Source organism: Dendrobates tinctorius, unplaced genomic scaffold (assembly GCF_039654945.1).
Source record: "Dendrobates tinctorius isolate UK_male_01 unplaced genomic scaffold, ASM3965494v1 ptg000048l, whole genome shotgun sequence".
NCBI lineage: Eukaryota > Metazoa > Chordata > Amphibia > Anura > Dendrobatidae > Dendrobates > Dendrobates tinctorius.
This window is the reverse complement of record NW_027361716.1, coordinates 6,451,483-6,467,500: the sequence shown is the minus strand read 5'-3', so window position 1 is coordinate 6,467,500 and position 16,018 is coordinate 6,451,483. Positions and strand designations below refer to the sequence as shown.

At 38.1% G+C, this 16,018-nt stretch overlaps 7 non-coding genes across 7 annotated transcripts; all 7 read left to right on the top strand.

The window, feature by feature from the left end:
- Nucleotides 1-3,570: 3,570 nt before the first annotated feature.
- TRNAQ-UUG (transfer RNA glutamine (anticodon UUG)) lies at nucleotides 3,571-3,642 on the top strand. The gene has a single exon. It is a non-coding gene; the product is annotated as a tRNA-Gln (tRNA).
- Nucleotides 3,643-4,557: 915 nt separating this feature from the next.
- TRNAS-UGA (transfer RNA serine (anticodon UGA)) lies at nucleotides 4,558-4,639 on the top strand. The gene has a single exon. It is a non-coding gene; the product is annotated as a tRNA-Ser (tRNA).
- Nucleotides 4,640-7,017: 2,378 nt separating this feature from the next.
- TRNAQ-UUG (transfer RNA glutamine (anticodon UUG)) lies at nucleotides 7,018-7,089 on the top strand. The gene has a single exon. It is a non-coding gene; the product is annotated as a tRNA-Gln (tRNA).
- Nucleotides 7,090-10,128: 3,039 nt separating this feature from the next.
- Nucleotides 10,129-10,200, top strand: TRNAQ-UUG (transfer RNA glutamine (anticodon UUG)). The gene has a single exon. It is a non-coding gene; the product is annotated as a tRNA-Gln (tRNA).
- Nucleotides 10,201-11,854: 1,654 nt separating this feature from the next.
- TRNAQ-UUG (transfer RNA glutamine (anticodon UUG)) lies at nucleotides 11,855-11,926 on the top strand. Its single transcript has one exon. It is a non-coding gene; the product is annotated as a tRNA-Gln (tRNA).
- A 1,631-nt stretch (nucleotides 11,927-13,557) lies between these two features.
- TRNAQ-UUG (transfer RNA glutamine (anticodon UUG)) lies at nucleotides 13,558-13,629 on the top strand. The gene has a single exon. It is a non-coding gene; the product is annotated as a tRNA-Gln (tRNA).
- Nucleotides 13,630-15,283: 1,654 nt separating this feature from the next.
- TRNAQ-UUG (transfer RNA glutamine (anticodon UUG)) lies at nucleotides 15,284-15,355 on the top strand. The gene has a single exon. It is a non-coding gene; the product is annotated as a tRNA-Gln (tRNA).
- Nucleotides 15,356-16,018: the final 663 nt, after the last annotated feature.

The window sequence follows — 16,018 nt, the reverse complement described above, 5'->3', positions numbered from 1 at the left end:
AGCTGTGATATCGTGGAAATGTTGGTAAATTTGTGGAATGAAAGGTTATAAGATATCAATTTACCATTGTGTATGATTGCAGATTTGCACTGCAGCTTTGGAGCCTATTTTCGCCATCGTTCACAATTTCATATGCTTTATTCAGCACAACAAGCCGCAGCCAAGAATGTGTCATGGTTGGTTCCATGGTGTAATGGTTAGCACTCTGGACTTTGAATCCAGTTATCTGAGTTGAAATCTCAGTAGAACCTGAGCACACATTTTGATTTTTCCATCTGCACTCAGATCGACGATGCCCAATGTTTATGATGAAACAAGCAATTTAAAATACACATAATAAAAGACAAAAAAAGAGTTCAAGGATTCATGGAATACCGTGGTCAAAGCTGTCAATCAAGTAGGATTAGCAAAAATTAAAATTGTCTGTCACTCATTGTCTATGTCATACCAAGCAATCTCATACTCTGTGACTTGAGTAAATATTCACATAACACTCTTTCCAAGTGGGTGAATCTGACAAGGATTTGAAGCCAAAATGGCTTCAGGAAGTGTTTTTGATTTTTCTCTAAGCCATCTTTTCTTGTTTTTTCCAGAATTTCCTAAAGTGCCTTATAAACATTTTTGGTGGTGTTTTTCTAAAAATTCTTTTCGGCGTCATTTGAATGTGTTTTGTGGCTTTTTTTGTAGCACACAAAAGTCAATCAGGACCCTTTATAGGGTCTTTCGAACCTTACCCTTGACTTGTATTATAGGTATGGAGCTGTTCAAAGTGAAAAACAGCTGAAGATTGATATGGTAATTTCAGTTAACCGCTCGACATTTTTGGAAACTTGAGATGGCTAATAGACGCTCCAAAACCTGATCAAATGAACATCAAGTCTTTTTTACTTGGAAATGATTATGTTCAGTCTTCTCAGCATTTTTGGATTATTTTTAAGGATGTTTTTGGAGCTGACTGACTCCAAATCCACATTATGAAGAGGGAAAAGCTTTAAACTGTTAATGGTTCCCATTGATGATGACTTTAAATCAGATTTTGCATTTTACTGAGACCTTGTATTTTCTTTTCATTTTCTGAGATGTCTTCCAGTGGGTTGATCACTGAGCTTGATCATGGTGCTATTAGAAAACATGTGTGAAACTCATAAAAGCTTGACGTCTGAGTAGTCGTGGCAGAGTGGTCTGAAATCCATTGGGGTCTCCCCGCGCAGGTTCCAATTCTGCCGACTACGTCTATGTTTCAATAACTTTTTGACCTTTTATCTTTGTTGTTCAATTTGCATGTTTACTAGTCTATTCCCCATGACAGTGATCTGTGATGGAGCGAGTTTCTAGGACCAAACTGACTTTATCTTTGACTGTTCTTTAGATAATCTATTCTGGAGCAACATTACATGTGCGACTTGCCGCTAATCAAAAGAAGCACCGTGGGTGCCATCAGGTAAGAGGTTTTTCTCTTGATCTTGTCCAGCAGCCACAGACCGCTGTCCTGGCTAATGGACTGGGACATGCACTTTGATTTGCACAAACCTTAAATTATCTCTCAGATGAAGCCTTTTACCATGCAATGCTAATCTTTATCAACTACTGGATGAACAGTTTTCTAACAGTATAAGTTTTGCAATTTATTTTTTTCACACTTTTTCCAAGTAACAGATACAGCAATCTTTTTACTAGCCACTTTTCATCAACATTTCAAACTGTCCCAGCTGTGATATCGTGGAAATGTTGGTAAATTTGTGGAATGAAAGGTTATAAGATATCAATTTACCATTGTGTATGATTGCAGATTTGCACTGCAGCTTTGGAGCATGTTTTCGCCATCGTTCACGATTTCATATGCTTTATTCTGCACAACAAGCCGCAGCCATGACTGTGTAATGGTTAGCACTCTGGACTTTGAATCCTGTGATCTGAGTTCAAATCTCAGTGGAACCTGGGCACACATTTCGATTTTTCCATCTGCACTCAGATCGACGATGCCCAATGTTTATGATGAAACAAGCAATTTAAAATCCACATAATATAAGACAAAAAAAGAGTTCAAGGATTCATGGAATACCATGGTCAAAGCTGTCAATCAAGTAGGATTAGCAAAAATTAAAATTGTTTATGTCACTCATTGTCAATGTCATACCAAGCAATCTCATTTTTCACATAACACTCTTTCCAAGTGGGTGAATCTGACAAGGATTTGAAGCCAAAATGGCTTCAGGAAGTGTTTTTGATTTTTCTCTAAGCCATCTTTTCTTGTGTTTTCCAGAATTTCCTAAAGTGCCTTATAAACATTTTTGGTGGTGTTTTTCTAAAAATTCTTTTCGGCGTCTTTTGAATGTGTTTTGTGGCTTTTTTTGTAGCACACAAAAGTCAATCAGGACCCTTTATAGGGTCTTTTGAACCTTACCGTTGACTTGTATTATAGGTATGGAGCTGTTCAAAGTGAAAAACAGCTGAAGATTGATATGGTAATTTCAGTTAACCGCTGGACATTTTTGGAAACTTGAGATGGTTAATAGACGCTCCAAAGCCTGATCAAATGAACATCAAGTGTTTTTTACTTGGAAATGATTATGTTCAGTCTTCTCAGCATTTTTGGATTATTTTTAAAGATGTTTTTGGAGCTGACTGACTCCAAATCCACATTATGAAGAGGGAAAAGCTTTAAACTGTGAATGGTTCCCATGGATGATGAATTTAAATCAGATTTTTGCATTTTAATGAGACCTTGTATTTTCTTTTCTTTTTCTGAGATGTCTTCCAGAGGGTTGATCACTGAGCTTGATCATGGAGCTATTAGAAAACGTGTGTGAAACTCATAACAGCTTGACGTCTGAGTAGTCGTAGCCGAGTGGTTAAGGCGATGGACTAGAAAGCCATTGGGGTCTCACCACGCAGGTTCAAATCATGCCGACTACGTCTATGTTTCATTAACTTTTTGACCTTTTACCTTTGTTGTTCAATTTGCATGTTTACTAGTCTATTCCCCATGACAGTGATATGTGATGGAGCGAGTTTCTAGGACCAAACTGACTTTATCTTTGACTGTTCTTTAGATAATCTATTCTGGAGCAAAATTACATGTGCGACTTGCCGCTAATCAAAAGAAGCACCGTGGGTGCCATCAGGTAAGAGGTTTTTCTCTTGATCTTGTCCAGCAGCCACAGACCGCTGTCCTGGCTAATGGACTGGGACATGCACTTTGATTTGCACAAACCTTAAATTATCTCTCAGATGAAGCCTTTTACCATGCAATGCTAATCTTTATCAACTACTGGATGAACAGTTTTCTAACAGTATAAGTTTTGCAATTTATTTTTTTCACACTTTTTCCAAGTAACAGATACAGCAATCTTTTTACTAGCCACTTTTCATCAACATTTCAAACTGTCCTAGCTGTGATATCGTGGAAATGTTGGTAAATTTGTGGAATGAAAGGTTATAAGATATCAATTTACCATTGTGTATGATTGCAGATTTGCACTGCAGCTTTGGAGCCTGTTTTCGCCATCGTTCACAATTTCATATGCTTTATTCAGCACAACAAGCCGCAGCCATGACTGTGTAATGGTTGGTTCCATGGTGTAATGGTTAGCACTCTGGACTTTGAATCCTGTGATCTGAATTCAAATCTCAGTGGAACCTGGGCACACATTTCGATTTTTCCATCTGCACTCAGATCGACGATGCCCAATGTTTATGATGAAACAAGCAATTTAAAATACACATAATAAAAGACAAAAAAAGAGTTCAAGGATTCATGGAATACCATGGTCAAAGCTGTCAATCAAGTAGGATTAGCAAAAATTAAAATTGTCTATGTCACTCATTGTCTATGTCATACCAAGCAATCTCATACTCTGTGACTTGAGTCAATATTCACATAACACTCTTTCCAAGTGGGTGAATCTGACAAGGATTTGAAGCCAAAATGGCTTCAGGAAGTGTTTTTGATTTTTCTCTAAGCCATCTTTTCTTGTGTTTTCCAGAATTTCCTAAAGTGCCTTATAAACATTTTTGGTGGTGTTTTTCTAAAAATTCTTTTCGGCGTCTTTTGAATGTGTTTTGTGGCTTTTTTTGTAGCACACAAAAGTCAATCAGGACCCTTTATAGGGTCTTTCGAACCTTACCCTTGACTTGTATTATAGGTATGGAGCTGTTCAAAGTGAAAAACAGCTGAAGATTGATATGGTAATTTCAGTTAACCGCTGGACATTTTTGGAAACTTGAGATGGTTAATAGATGCTCCAAAGCCTGATCAAATGAACATCAAGTCTTTTTTACTTGGAAATGATTATGTTCAGTCTTCTCAGCATTTTTGGATTATTTTTAAAGATGTTTTTGGAGCTGACTGACTCCAAATCCACATTATGAAGAGGGAAAAGCTTTAAACTGTGAATGGTTCCCATTGATGATGACTTTAAATCAGATTTTTGCATTTTACTGAGACCTTGTATTTTCTTTTCATTTTCTGAGATGTCTTCCAGAGGGTTGATCACTGAGCTTGATCATGGTGCTATTAGAAAACATGTGTGAAACTCATAACAGCTTGACGTCCGAGTAGTCGTGGCCGAGTGGTTAAGGCGATGGACTTGAAATCCATTGGGGTCTCCCCGCGCAGGTTCAAATCCTGCCGACTACGTCTATGTTTCAATAACTTTTTGACCTTTTATCTTTGTTGTTCAATTTGCATGTTTACTAGTCTATTCCCCATGACAGTGATCTGTGATGGAGCGAGTTTCTAGGACCAAACTGACTTTATCTTTGACTGTTCTTTAGATAATCTATTCTGGAGCAACATTACATGTGCGACTTGCCGCTAATCAAAAGAAGCACCGTGGGTGCCATCAGGTAAGAGGTTTTTCTCTTGATCTTGTCCAGCAGCCACAGACCGCTGTCCTGGCTAATGGACTGGGACATGCACTTTGATTTGCACAAACCTTAAATTATCTCTCAGATGAAGCCTTTTACCATGCAATGCTAATCTCTATCAACTACTGGATGAACAATTTTCTAACAGTATAAGTTTTGCAATTTATTTTTTTCACACTTTTTCCAAGTAACAGATACAGCAATCTTTTTACTAGCCACTTTTCATCAACATTTCAAACTGTCCTAGCTGTGATATCGTGGAAATGTTGGTAAATTTGTGGAATGAAAGGTTATAAGATATCAATTTACCATTGTGTATGATTGCAGATTTGCACTGCAGCTTTGGAGCCTGTTTTCGCCATCGTTCACGATTTCATATGCTTTATTCAGCACAACAAGCCGCAGCCAAGAATGTGTCATGGTTGGTTCCATGGTGTAATGGTTAGCACTCTGGACTTTGAATCCAGTCATCTGAGTTGAAATCTCAGTAGAACCTGGGCACACATTTAGATTTTTCCATCTGCACTCAGATCGACGATGCCCAATGTTTATGATGAAACAAGCAATTTAAAATCCACATAATAAAAGACAAAAAAAGAGTTCAAGGATTCATGGAATACCATGGTCAAAGCTGTCAATCAAGTAGGATTAGCAAAAATTAAAATTGTCTATGTCACTCATTGTCTATGTCATACCAAGCAATCTCATACTCTGTGACTTGAGTCAATATTCACATAACACCCTTTCCAAGTGGTTGAATCTGACAAGGATTTGAAGCCAAAATGGCTTCAGGAAGTGTTTTTGATTTTTCTCTAAGCCATCTTTTCTTGTGTTTTCCAGAATTTCCTAAAGTGCCTTATAAACATTTTTGGTGGTGTTTTTCTAAAAATTCTTTTCGGCGTCTTTTGAATGTGTTTTGTGGCTTTTTTTGTAGCACACAAAAGTCAATCAGGACCCTTTATAGGGTCTTTCGAACCTTACCGTTGACTTGTATTATAGGTATGGAGCTGTTCAAAGTGAAAAACAGCTGAAGATTGATATGGTAATTTCAGTTAACGGCTGGACATTTTTGGAAACTTGAGATGGTTAATAGACGCTCCAAAGCCTGATCAAATGAACATCAAGTCTTTTTTACTTGGAAATGATTATGTTCAGTCTTCTCAGCATTTTTGGATTATTTTTAAAGATGTTTTTGGAGCTGACTGACTCCAAATCCACATTATGAAGAGGGAAAAGCTTTAAACTGTGAATGGTTCCCATTGATGATGACTTTAAATCCGATTTTTGCATTTTACTGAGACCTTGTATTTTCTTTTCATTTTCTGAGATGTCTTCCAGTGGGTTGATCACTGAGCTTGATCATGGTGCTATTAGAAAACATGTGTGAAACTCATAAAAGCTTGACGTCTGAGTAAGTCGTGGCCGAGTGGTTAAGGCGATGTACTAGAAATCCATTGGGGTCTCCCCGCGCAGGTTCAAATTCTGCCGACTACGTCTATGTTTCACTAACTTTTTGACCTTTTATCTTTGTTGTTCAATTTGCGTGTTTACTAGTCTATTCCCCATGACAGTGATCTGTGATGGAGCGAGTTTCTAGGACCAAACTGACTTTATCTTTGACTGTTCTTTAGATAATCTATTCTGGAGCAACATTACATGTGCGACTTGCCGCTAATCAAAAGAAGCACCGTGGGTGCCATCAGGTAAGAGGTTTTTCTCTTGATCTTGTCCAGCAGCCACAGACCGCTGTCCTGGCTAATGGACTGGGACATGCACTTTGATTTGCACAAACCTTAAATTATCTCTCAGATGAAGCCTTTTACCATGCAATGCTAATCTTTATCAACTACTGGATGAACAGTTTTCTAACAGTATAAGTTTTGCAATTTATTTTTTTCACACTTTTTCCAAGTAACAGATACAGCAATCTTTTTACTAGCCACTTTTCATCAACATTTCAAACTGTCCTAGCTGTGATATCGTGGAAATGTTGGTAAATTTGTGGAATGAAAGGTTATAAGATATCAATTTACCATTGTGTATGATTGCAGATTTGCACTGCAGCTTTGGAGCCTGTTTTCGCCATCGTTCACGATTTCATATGCTTTATTCAGCACAACAAGCCGCAGCCATGACTGTGTAATGGTTGGTTCCATGGTGTAATGGTTAGCACTCTGGACTTTGAATCCTGTGATCTGAATTCAAATCTCAGTGGAACCTGGGCACACATTTCAATTTTTCCATCTGCACTCAGATCGACGATGCCCAATGTTTATGATGAAACAAGCAATTTTAAATCCACATAATAAAAGACAAAAAAAGAGTTCAAGGATTCATGGAATACCATGGTCAAAGCTGTCAATCAAGTAGGATTAGCAAAAATTAAAATTGTCTATGTCACTCATTGTCTATGTCATACCAAGCAATCTCATACTCTGTGACTTGAGTCAATATTCACATAACACTCTTTCCAAGTGGGTGAATCTGACAAGGATTTGAAGCCAAAATGGCTTCAGGAAGTGTTTTTGATTTTTCTCTAAGCCATCTTTTCTTGTGTTTTCCAGAATTTCCTAAAGTGCCTTATAAACATTTTTGGTGGTGTTTTTCTAAAAATTCTTTTCGGCGTCTTTTGAATGTGTTTTGTGGCTTTTTTTGTAGCACACAAAAGTCAATCAGGACCCTTTATAGGGTCTTTCGAACCTTACCGTTGACTTGTATTATAGGTATGGAGCTGTTCAAAGTGAAAAACAGCTGAAGATTGATATGGTAATTTCAGTTAACCGCTGGACATTTTTGGAAACTTGAGATGGTTAATAGACGCTCCACAGCCTGATCAAATGAACATCAAGTCTTTTTTACTTGGAAATGATTATGTTCAGTCTTCTCAGCATTTTTGGATTATTTTTAAGTATGTTTTTGGAGCTGACTGACTCCAAATCCACATTATGAAGAGGGAAAAGCTTTAAACTGTGAATGGTTCCCATTGATGATGACTAGTGTTGAGCATTCCGATACCGCAAGTATCGGGTATCGGCCGATACTTGCTGTATCGGAATTCCGATACCTACTTCCGATATTTTTTCAATATCGGAATTCGGCATCGGAATCGGAAGTTCCAAGTTGATTGACAGCCTGACGTCATCATGATGCGCGGTGTGTGCGCATCATGATGCGCCGTCATTTCGGGCCTTCCGGGGGTCTCTGCCGGCCTGCCGTGGGGCTGTGTGGACTGCCCGGGTTCTGTACCGGCCTGCCGGGGGGCTGTGCCAGCCTGCCGGTGGTCTGTGCACCCTGTGGGGGTCTGTACCGGCCTGCCGGGGGGCTGTGCCGGCCTGCCGGTGGTCTGTGCACCCTGTGGGGGTCTGTACCGGCCTGCCGGGGGGCTGTGCCGGCCTGCCGGTGGTCTGTGCACCCTGTGAGGGTCTGTACCGGCCTGCCGGGGGTCTGTGCCGGCCTGCCGAGGGGCTGTGCTGATGTCCGGGGGTCTGTGCAAGCATCGTCCAATGGGACTACAAGTCCCATCTGGCGATGCCTGCTACCATGACAGTGATTGACACATTAGCCAATGATGGGACAGTAGTAGTCCCATCATCCGGCTAATGTGTTAAATGTTAAAAAAAAAAAAAAAAAATACTACATACATACATACTACATGCATGCTACATACATACTACATGCTACATACATACATGCTACATACATACTACATATATACTACATGCATGCTACATACATACTACATGCTACATACATACTACATGCTACATACATACTACATATATACTACATGCATGCTACATACATACTACATGCTACATACATACTACATGCATGCTACATACATACTACATGCATGCTACATACATACTACATGCTACATACTACATGCTACATACATACTACATATATACTACATGCATGCTACATACATACTACATGCTACATACATACTACATATATACTACATGCATGCTACATACATACTACATATATACTACATGCATGCTACATACATACTACATGCTACATACATACTACATGCATGCTACATACATACTACATGCATGCTACATACATACTACATGCTACATACATACTACATGCTACATACATACTACATATATACTACATGCATGCTACATACATACTACATGCTACATACATACTACATATGTACTACATGCATGCTACACACATACTACATGCTACATACATACTACATGCATGCTACATACATACTACATGCTACATACATACTACATGCTACATACATACTACATGCTACATACATACTACATATATACTACATGCATGCTACATACATACTACATGCTACATACATACTACATATATACTACATGCATGCTACATACATACTACATGCTACATATATACTACATGCTACATACATACTACATATATACTACATACATGCTACATACATACTGCATGCTACATACATACTACATGCATGCTACTTGCATGCTACATACATACTACATACATACTACATACATACTACATGCATGCTACATGCATGCTACATGCTACATACATACTACATACATACTACATGCTACATACATGCTACATACATACTACATACATACTACATGCTACATACATACTACATATATACTACATGCATGCTACATACATACTAATGCTACATACATACCACATACATACTACATACATGCTACATATATACTACATATATACTACATGCATGCTACATACATACTACATATATACTACATGCTACATATATACTACATGCTACATGCATGCTACATACATACTACATACATACTACATGCTACATACATACAACATATATACTACATACATACAATACATTCATACAATACATACATAGACATACAGTACATATAACATAGAGTAACATACTTACCAATACTTGTCACATTGTTACCTGAAGCCATTGTCTTTTCCGGAATAAATATTAACATAACAAACCACAAAAATACTCACCCACGATCCGAAGCAGTCCACGAGTGTGTCCCACGACGATCTTGGGTAGAGAACTGCAGCATCAGATGATGCTGCCGTTCTCTACGGGCTGCAGGAATCCAATGACGGAAGGTAGGTATCCTTCCGCACTGTATTCCTCCGCCACTTAAAAAAAAAAAAGTCCCTAGTCTCACTTTATGCCATTGCTGCGTGGGAAATTCCCACACAGCAATGGCATAAAGTGAGACTAGGGACTTTTTTTTTTTAAGTGGCGGAGTCATGGTTGGTTCCATGGTGTAATCGTTAGCACTCTGGACTTTGAATCCAGTGATCTGAGTTCAAATCTCAGTGGAACCTGGGCACACATTTCTATTTTTCCATGTGCACTCAGATCGACGATGCCCAATGTTTATGATGAAACATGCAATTTAAAATCCACATAATAAAAGACAAAAAAAGGGTTCAAGGATTCATGGAATACCATGATCAAAGCTGTCAATCAAGTAGGATTAGCAAAAATTAAAATTGTCTATATCACTCATTGTCTATGTCATACCAAGCAATCTCATACTCTGTGACTTGAGTCAATATTCACATAACACTCTTTCCAAGTGGGTGAATCTGACAAGGATTTGAAGCCAAAATGGCTTCAGGAAGTTTTTTTTTAATTTTTCTCTAAGCCTTCTTTTCTTGTGTTTTCCAGAATTTCCTAAAGTGCCTTATAAACATTTTTGGTGGTGTTTTTCTAAATATTCTTTTCGGCGTCTTTTGAATGTGTTTTGTGGCTTTTTTTGTAGGACACAAAAGTCAATCAGGACCCTTTATAGGGTCTTTCGAACCTTACCGTTGACTTGTAGTATAGGTATGGAGCTATTCAAAGTGAAAAACAGCTGAAGATTGATATGGTAATTTCAGTTAACCGCTGGACATTTTTGGAAACTTGAGATGGTTAATAGACGCTCCAAAGCCTGATCAAATGAACATCAAGTCTTTTTTACTTGGAAATGATTATGTTCAGTCTTCTTAGCATTTTCGTATTATTTTTAAGGATGTTTTTGGAGCTGACTGACTCCAAATCCACATTATGAAGAGGGAAAAGCATTAAACTGTGAATGGTTCCCATTGATGATGACTTTAAATCAGATTTTTGCATTTTACTGAGACCTTGTATTTTCTTTTCTTTTTCTGAGATGTCTTCCAGAGGGTTGATCACTGAGCTTGATCATGGTGCTATTAGAAAACGTGTGTGAAACTCATAACAGCATGACGTCTGAGTAGTTGTGGCCGAGTGGTTAAGGCGATGGGCTAGAAATCTTTTGGGGTCTCCCCGCGCAGGTGCAAATCCTGCCGATTACGTCTATGTTTAAAATAACTTTTTGACCTTTTATCTTTGTTGTTCAATTTGCATGTTTACTAGTCTATTCCCCATGACAGTGATTTGTGATGGAGCGAGTTTCTAGGACCAAACTGACTTTATATTTGACTGTTCTTTAGATAATCTATTCTGGAGCAACATTACATGTGCGACTTGCCGCTAATCAAAAGAAGCATCGTGGGTGCCATCAGGTAAGAGGTTTTTCTCTTGATCTTGTCCAGCAGCCACAGACCGCTGTCCTGGCTAACGGACTGGGACATGCACTTTGATTTGCACAAACCTTAAATTATCTCTCAGATGAAGCCTTTTACCATGCAATGCTAATCTTTATCGACTACTGGATGAACAGTTTTCTAACAGTATAAGTTTTGCAATTTATTTTTTTCACACTTTTTCCAAGTAACAGATACAGCAATCTTTTTACTAGCCACTTTTCATCAACATTTCAAAGTGTCCTAGCTGTGATATCGTGGAAATGTTGGTAAATTTGTGGAATGAAAGGTTATAAGATATCAATTTACCATTGTGTATGATTGCAGATTTGCACTGCAGCTTTGGAGCCTGTTTTCACCATCGTTCATGATTTCATATGCTTTATTCAGCACAACAAGCCGCAGCCATGACTACTTCATGGCTGGTTCCATGGTGTAATGGTTAGCACTCTGGACTTTGAATCCGGTGATCTGAGTTCAAATCTCAGTGGAACCTGGGTACACATTTCGATTTTTCCATCTGCACTCAGATCGACGATGCCCAATGTTTATGATGAAACAAGCAATTTAAAATCCACAAAAAAAGAGTTCAAGGATTCATGGAATACCATCGTCAAAGCAGTAGGATAAGGATCAAGTAGTATTAGCAAAAATTAAAATTGTCTATGTCATACCAAACAATCTCATACTCTGTGAATAGAGTCAATATGCACATAACACTCTTTCCAAGTGGGTTAATCTGACAAGTATTTGAAGCCAAAATGGCTGCAGGAAGTGTTTTCGATTTTTCTCTAAGCCATCTTTTCTTGTGTTTTCCAGAATTTCCTAAAGTGCCTTATAAACATTTTTGGTGATGTTTTTCTAAAAATTCTTTTCGGCGTCTTTTGAATGTGTTTTGTGCCTTTTTTTGTAGCACACAAAAGTCAATCAGGACCCTTTATACGGTCTTTCGAACCTTACCGTTGACTTGTATTATAGGTATGGAGCTGTTCAAAGTGAAAAACAGCTGAAGATTGATATGGTAATTTCAGTTAACCGCTGGACATTTTTGGAAACTTGAGATGGTTAATAGACGCTCCAAAGCCTGATCAAATGAACATCAAGTCTTTTTTACTTGGAAATGATTATGTTCAGTCTTCTCAGCATTTTTGGATTATTTTTAAGGATGTTTTTGGAGCTGACTGACTCCAAATCCACATTATGAAGAGGGAAAAGCTTTAAACTGTGAATGGTTCCCATTGATGATGACTTTAAATCCGATTTTTGCATTTTACTGAGACCTTGTATTTTCTTTTCATTTTCTGAGATGTCTTCCAGTGGGTTGATCACTGAGCTTGATCATGGTGCTATTAGAAAACATGTGTGAAACTCATAAAAGCTTGACGTCTGAGTAAGTCGTGGCCGAGTGGTTAAGGCGATGTACTAGAAATCCATTGGGGTCTCCCCGCGCAGGTTCAAATTCTGCCGACTACGTCTATGTTTCACTAACTTTTTGACCTTTTATCTTTGTTGTTCAATTTGCGTGTTTACTAGTCTATTCCCCATGACAGTGATCTGTGATGGAGCGAGTTTCTAGGACCAAACTGACTTTATCTTTGACTGTTCTTTAGATAATCTATTCTGGAGCAACATTACATGTGCGACTTGCCGCTAATCAAAAGAAGCACTGTGGGTGCCATCAGGTAAGAGGTTTTTCTCTTCATCTTGTCCAGCAGCCACAGACCGCTGTCCTGGCTAATGGACTGGGACATGCACTTTGATTTGCACAAACCTTAAATTATCTCTCAAATGAAGCCTTTTACCATGCAATGCTAATCTTTATCAACTACTGGATGAACAGTTTTCTAACAGTATAAGTTTTGCAATTTATTTTTTTCACAATTTTTCCAAGTAACAGATACAGCAATCTTTTTACTAGCCACTTTTCATCAACATTTCAAACTGTTCTAGCTGTGATATCGTGGAAATGTTGGTAAATTTGTGGAATGAAAGGTTATAAGATATCAATTTACCATTGTGTATGATTGCAGATTTGCACTGCAGCTTTGGAGCCTGTTTTCGCCATCGTTCACGATTTCATATGCTTTATTCAGCACAACAAGCCGTAGCCATGACTGTGTAATGGTTGGTTCCATGGTGTAATGGTTAGCACTCTGGACTTTGAAACCAGTGATCTGAGTTCAAATCTCAGTGGAACCTGGGCACACATTTCTATTTTTCCATGTGCACTCAGATCGACGATGCCCAATGTTTATGATGAAACATGCAATTTAAAATCCACATAATAAAAGACAAAAAAAGGGTTCAAGGATTCATGGAATACCATGATCAAAGCTGTCAATCAAGTAGGATTAGCAAAAATTAAAATTGTCTATATCACTCATTGTCTATGTCATACCAAGCAATCTCATACTCTGTGACTTGAGTCAATATTCACATAACACTCTTTCCAAGTGGGTGAATCTGACAAGGATTTGAAGCCAAAATGGCTTCAGGAAGTTTTTTTTTAATTTTTCTCTAAGCCTTCTTTTCTTGTGTTTTCCAGAATTTCCTAAAGTGCCTTATAAACATTTTTGGTGGTGTTTTTCTAAATATTCTTTTCGGCGTCTTTTGAATGTGTTTTGTGGCTTTTTTTGTAGGACACAAAAGTCAATCAGGACCCTTTATAGGGTCTTTCGAACCTTACCCTTGACTTGTAGTATAGGTATGGAGCTGTTCAAAGTGAAAAACAGCTGAAGATTGATATGGTAATTTCAGTTAACCGCTGGACATTTTTGGAAACTTGAGATGGTTAATAGACGCTCCAAAGCCTGATCAAATGAACATCAAGTCTTTTTTACTTGGAAATGATTATGTTCAGTCTTCTTAGCATTTTCGTATTATTTTTAAGGATGTTTTTGGAGCTGACTGACTCCAAATCCACATTATGAAGAGGGAAAAGCATTAAACTGTGAATGGTTCCCATTGATGATGACTTTAAATCAGATTTTTGCATTTTACTGAGACCTTGTATTTTCTTTTCTTTTTCTGAGATGTCTTCCAGAGGGTTGATCACTGAGCTTGATCATGGTGCTATTAGAAAACGTGTGTGAAACTCATAACAGCTTGACGTCTGAGTAGTCGTGGCCGAGTGGTTAAGGCGATGGGCTAGAAATCTTTTGGGGTCTCCCCGCGCAGGTGCAAATCCTGCCGATTACGTCTATGTTTAAAATAACTTTTTGACCTTTTATCTTTGTTGTTCAATTTGCATGTTTACTAGTCTATTCCCCATGACAGTGATCTGTGATGGAGCGAGTTTCTAGGACCAAACTGACTTTATATTTGACTGTTCTTTAGATAATCTATTCTGGAGCAACATTACATGTGCGACTTGCCGCTAATCAAAAGAAGCATCGTGGGTGCCATCAGGTAAGAGGTTTTTCTCTTGATCTTGTCCAGCAGCCACAGACCGCTGTCCTGGCTAACGGACTGGGACATGCACTTTGATTTGCACAAACCTTAAATTATCTCTCAGATGAAGCCTTTTACCATGCAATGCTAATCTTTATCGACTACTGGATGAACAGTTTTCTAACAGTATAAGTTTTGCAATTTATTTTTTTCACACTTTTTCCAAGTAACAGATACAGCAATCTTTTTACTAGCCACTTTTCATCAACATTTCAAAGTGTCCTAGCTGTGATATCGTGGAAATGTTGGTAAATTTGTGGAATGAAAGGTTATAAGATATCAATTTACCATTGTGTATGATTGCAGATTTGCACTGCAGCTTTGGAGCCTGTTTTCGCCATCGTTCATGATTTCATATGCTTTATTCAGCACAACAAGCCGCAGCCATGACTACTTCATGGCTGGTTCCATGGTGTAATGGTTAGCACTCTGGACTTTGAATCCGGTGATCTGAGTTCAAATCTCAGTGGAACCTGGGCACACATTTCGATTTTTCCATCTGCACTCAGATCGACGATGCCCAATGTTTATGATGAAACAAGCAATTTAAAATCCACATAATAAAAGACAAAAAAAGAGTTCAAGGATTCATGGAATACCATCGTCAAAGCAGTAGGATAAGGATCAAGTAGTATTAGCAAAAATTAAAATTGTCTATGTCATACCAAACAATCTCATACTCTGTGAATAGAGTCAATATGCACATAACACTCTTTCCAAGTGGGTTAATCTGACAAGTATTTGAAGCCAAAATGGCTGCAGGAAGTGTTTTCGATTTTTCTCTAAGCCATCTTTTCTTGTGTTTTCCAGAATTTCCTAAAGTGCCTTATAAACATTTTTGGTGGTGTTTTTCTAAAAATTCTTTTCGGCGTCTTTTGAATGTGTTTTGTGCCTTTTTTTGTAGCACACAAAAGTCAATCAGGACCCTTTATACGGTCTTTCGAACCTTACCGTTGACTTGTATTATAGGTATGGAGCTGTTCAAAGTGAAAAACAGCTGAAGATTGATATGGTAATTTCAGTTAACCGCTGGACATTTTTGGAAGCTTGAGATGGTTAATAGACGCTCCAAAGCTTGATCAAATGAACATCAAGTCTTTTTTACTTGGAAATGATTATGTTCAGTCTTCTCAGCATT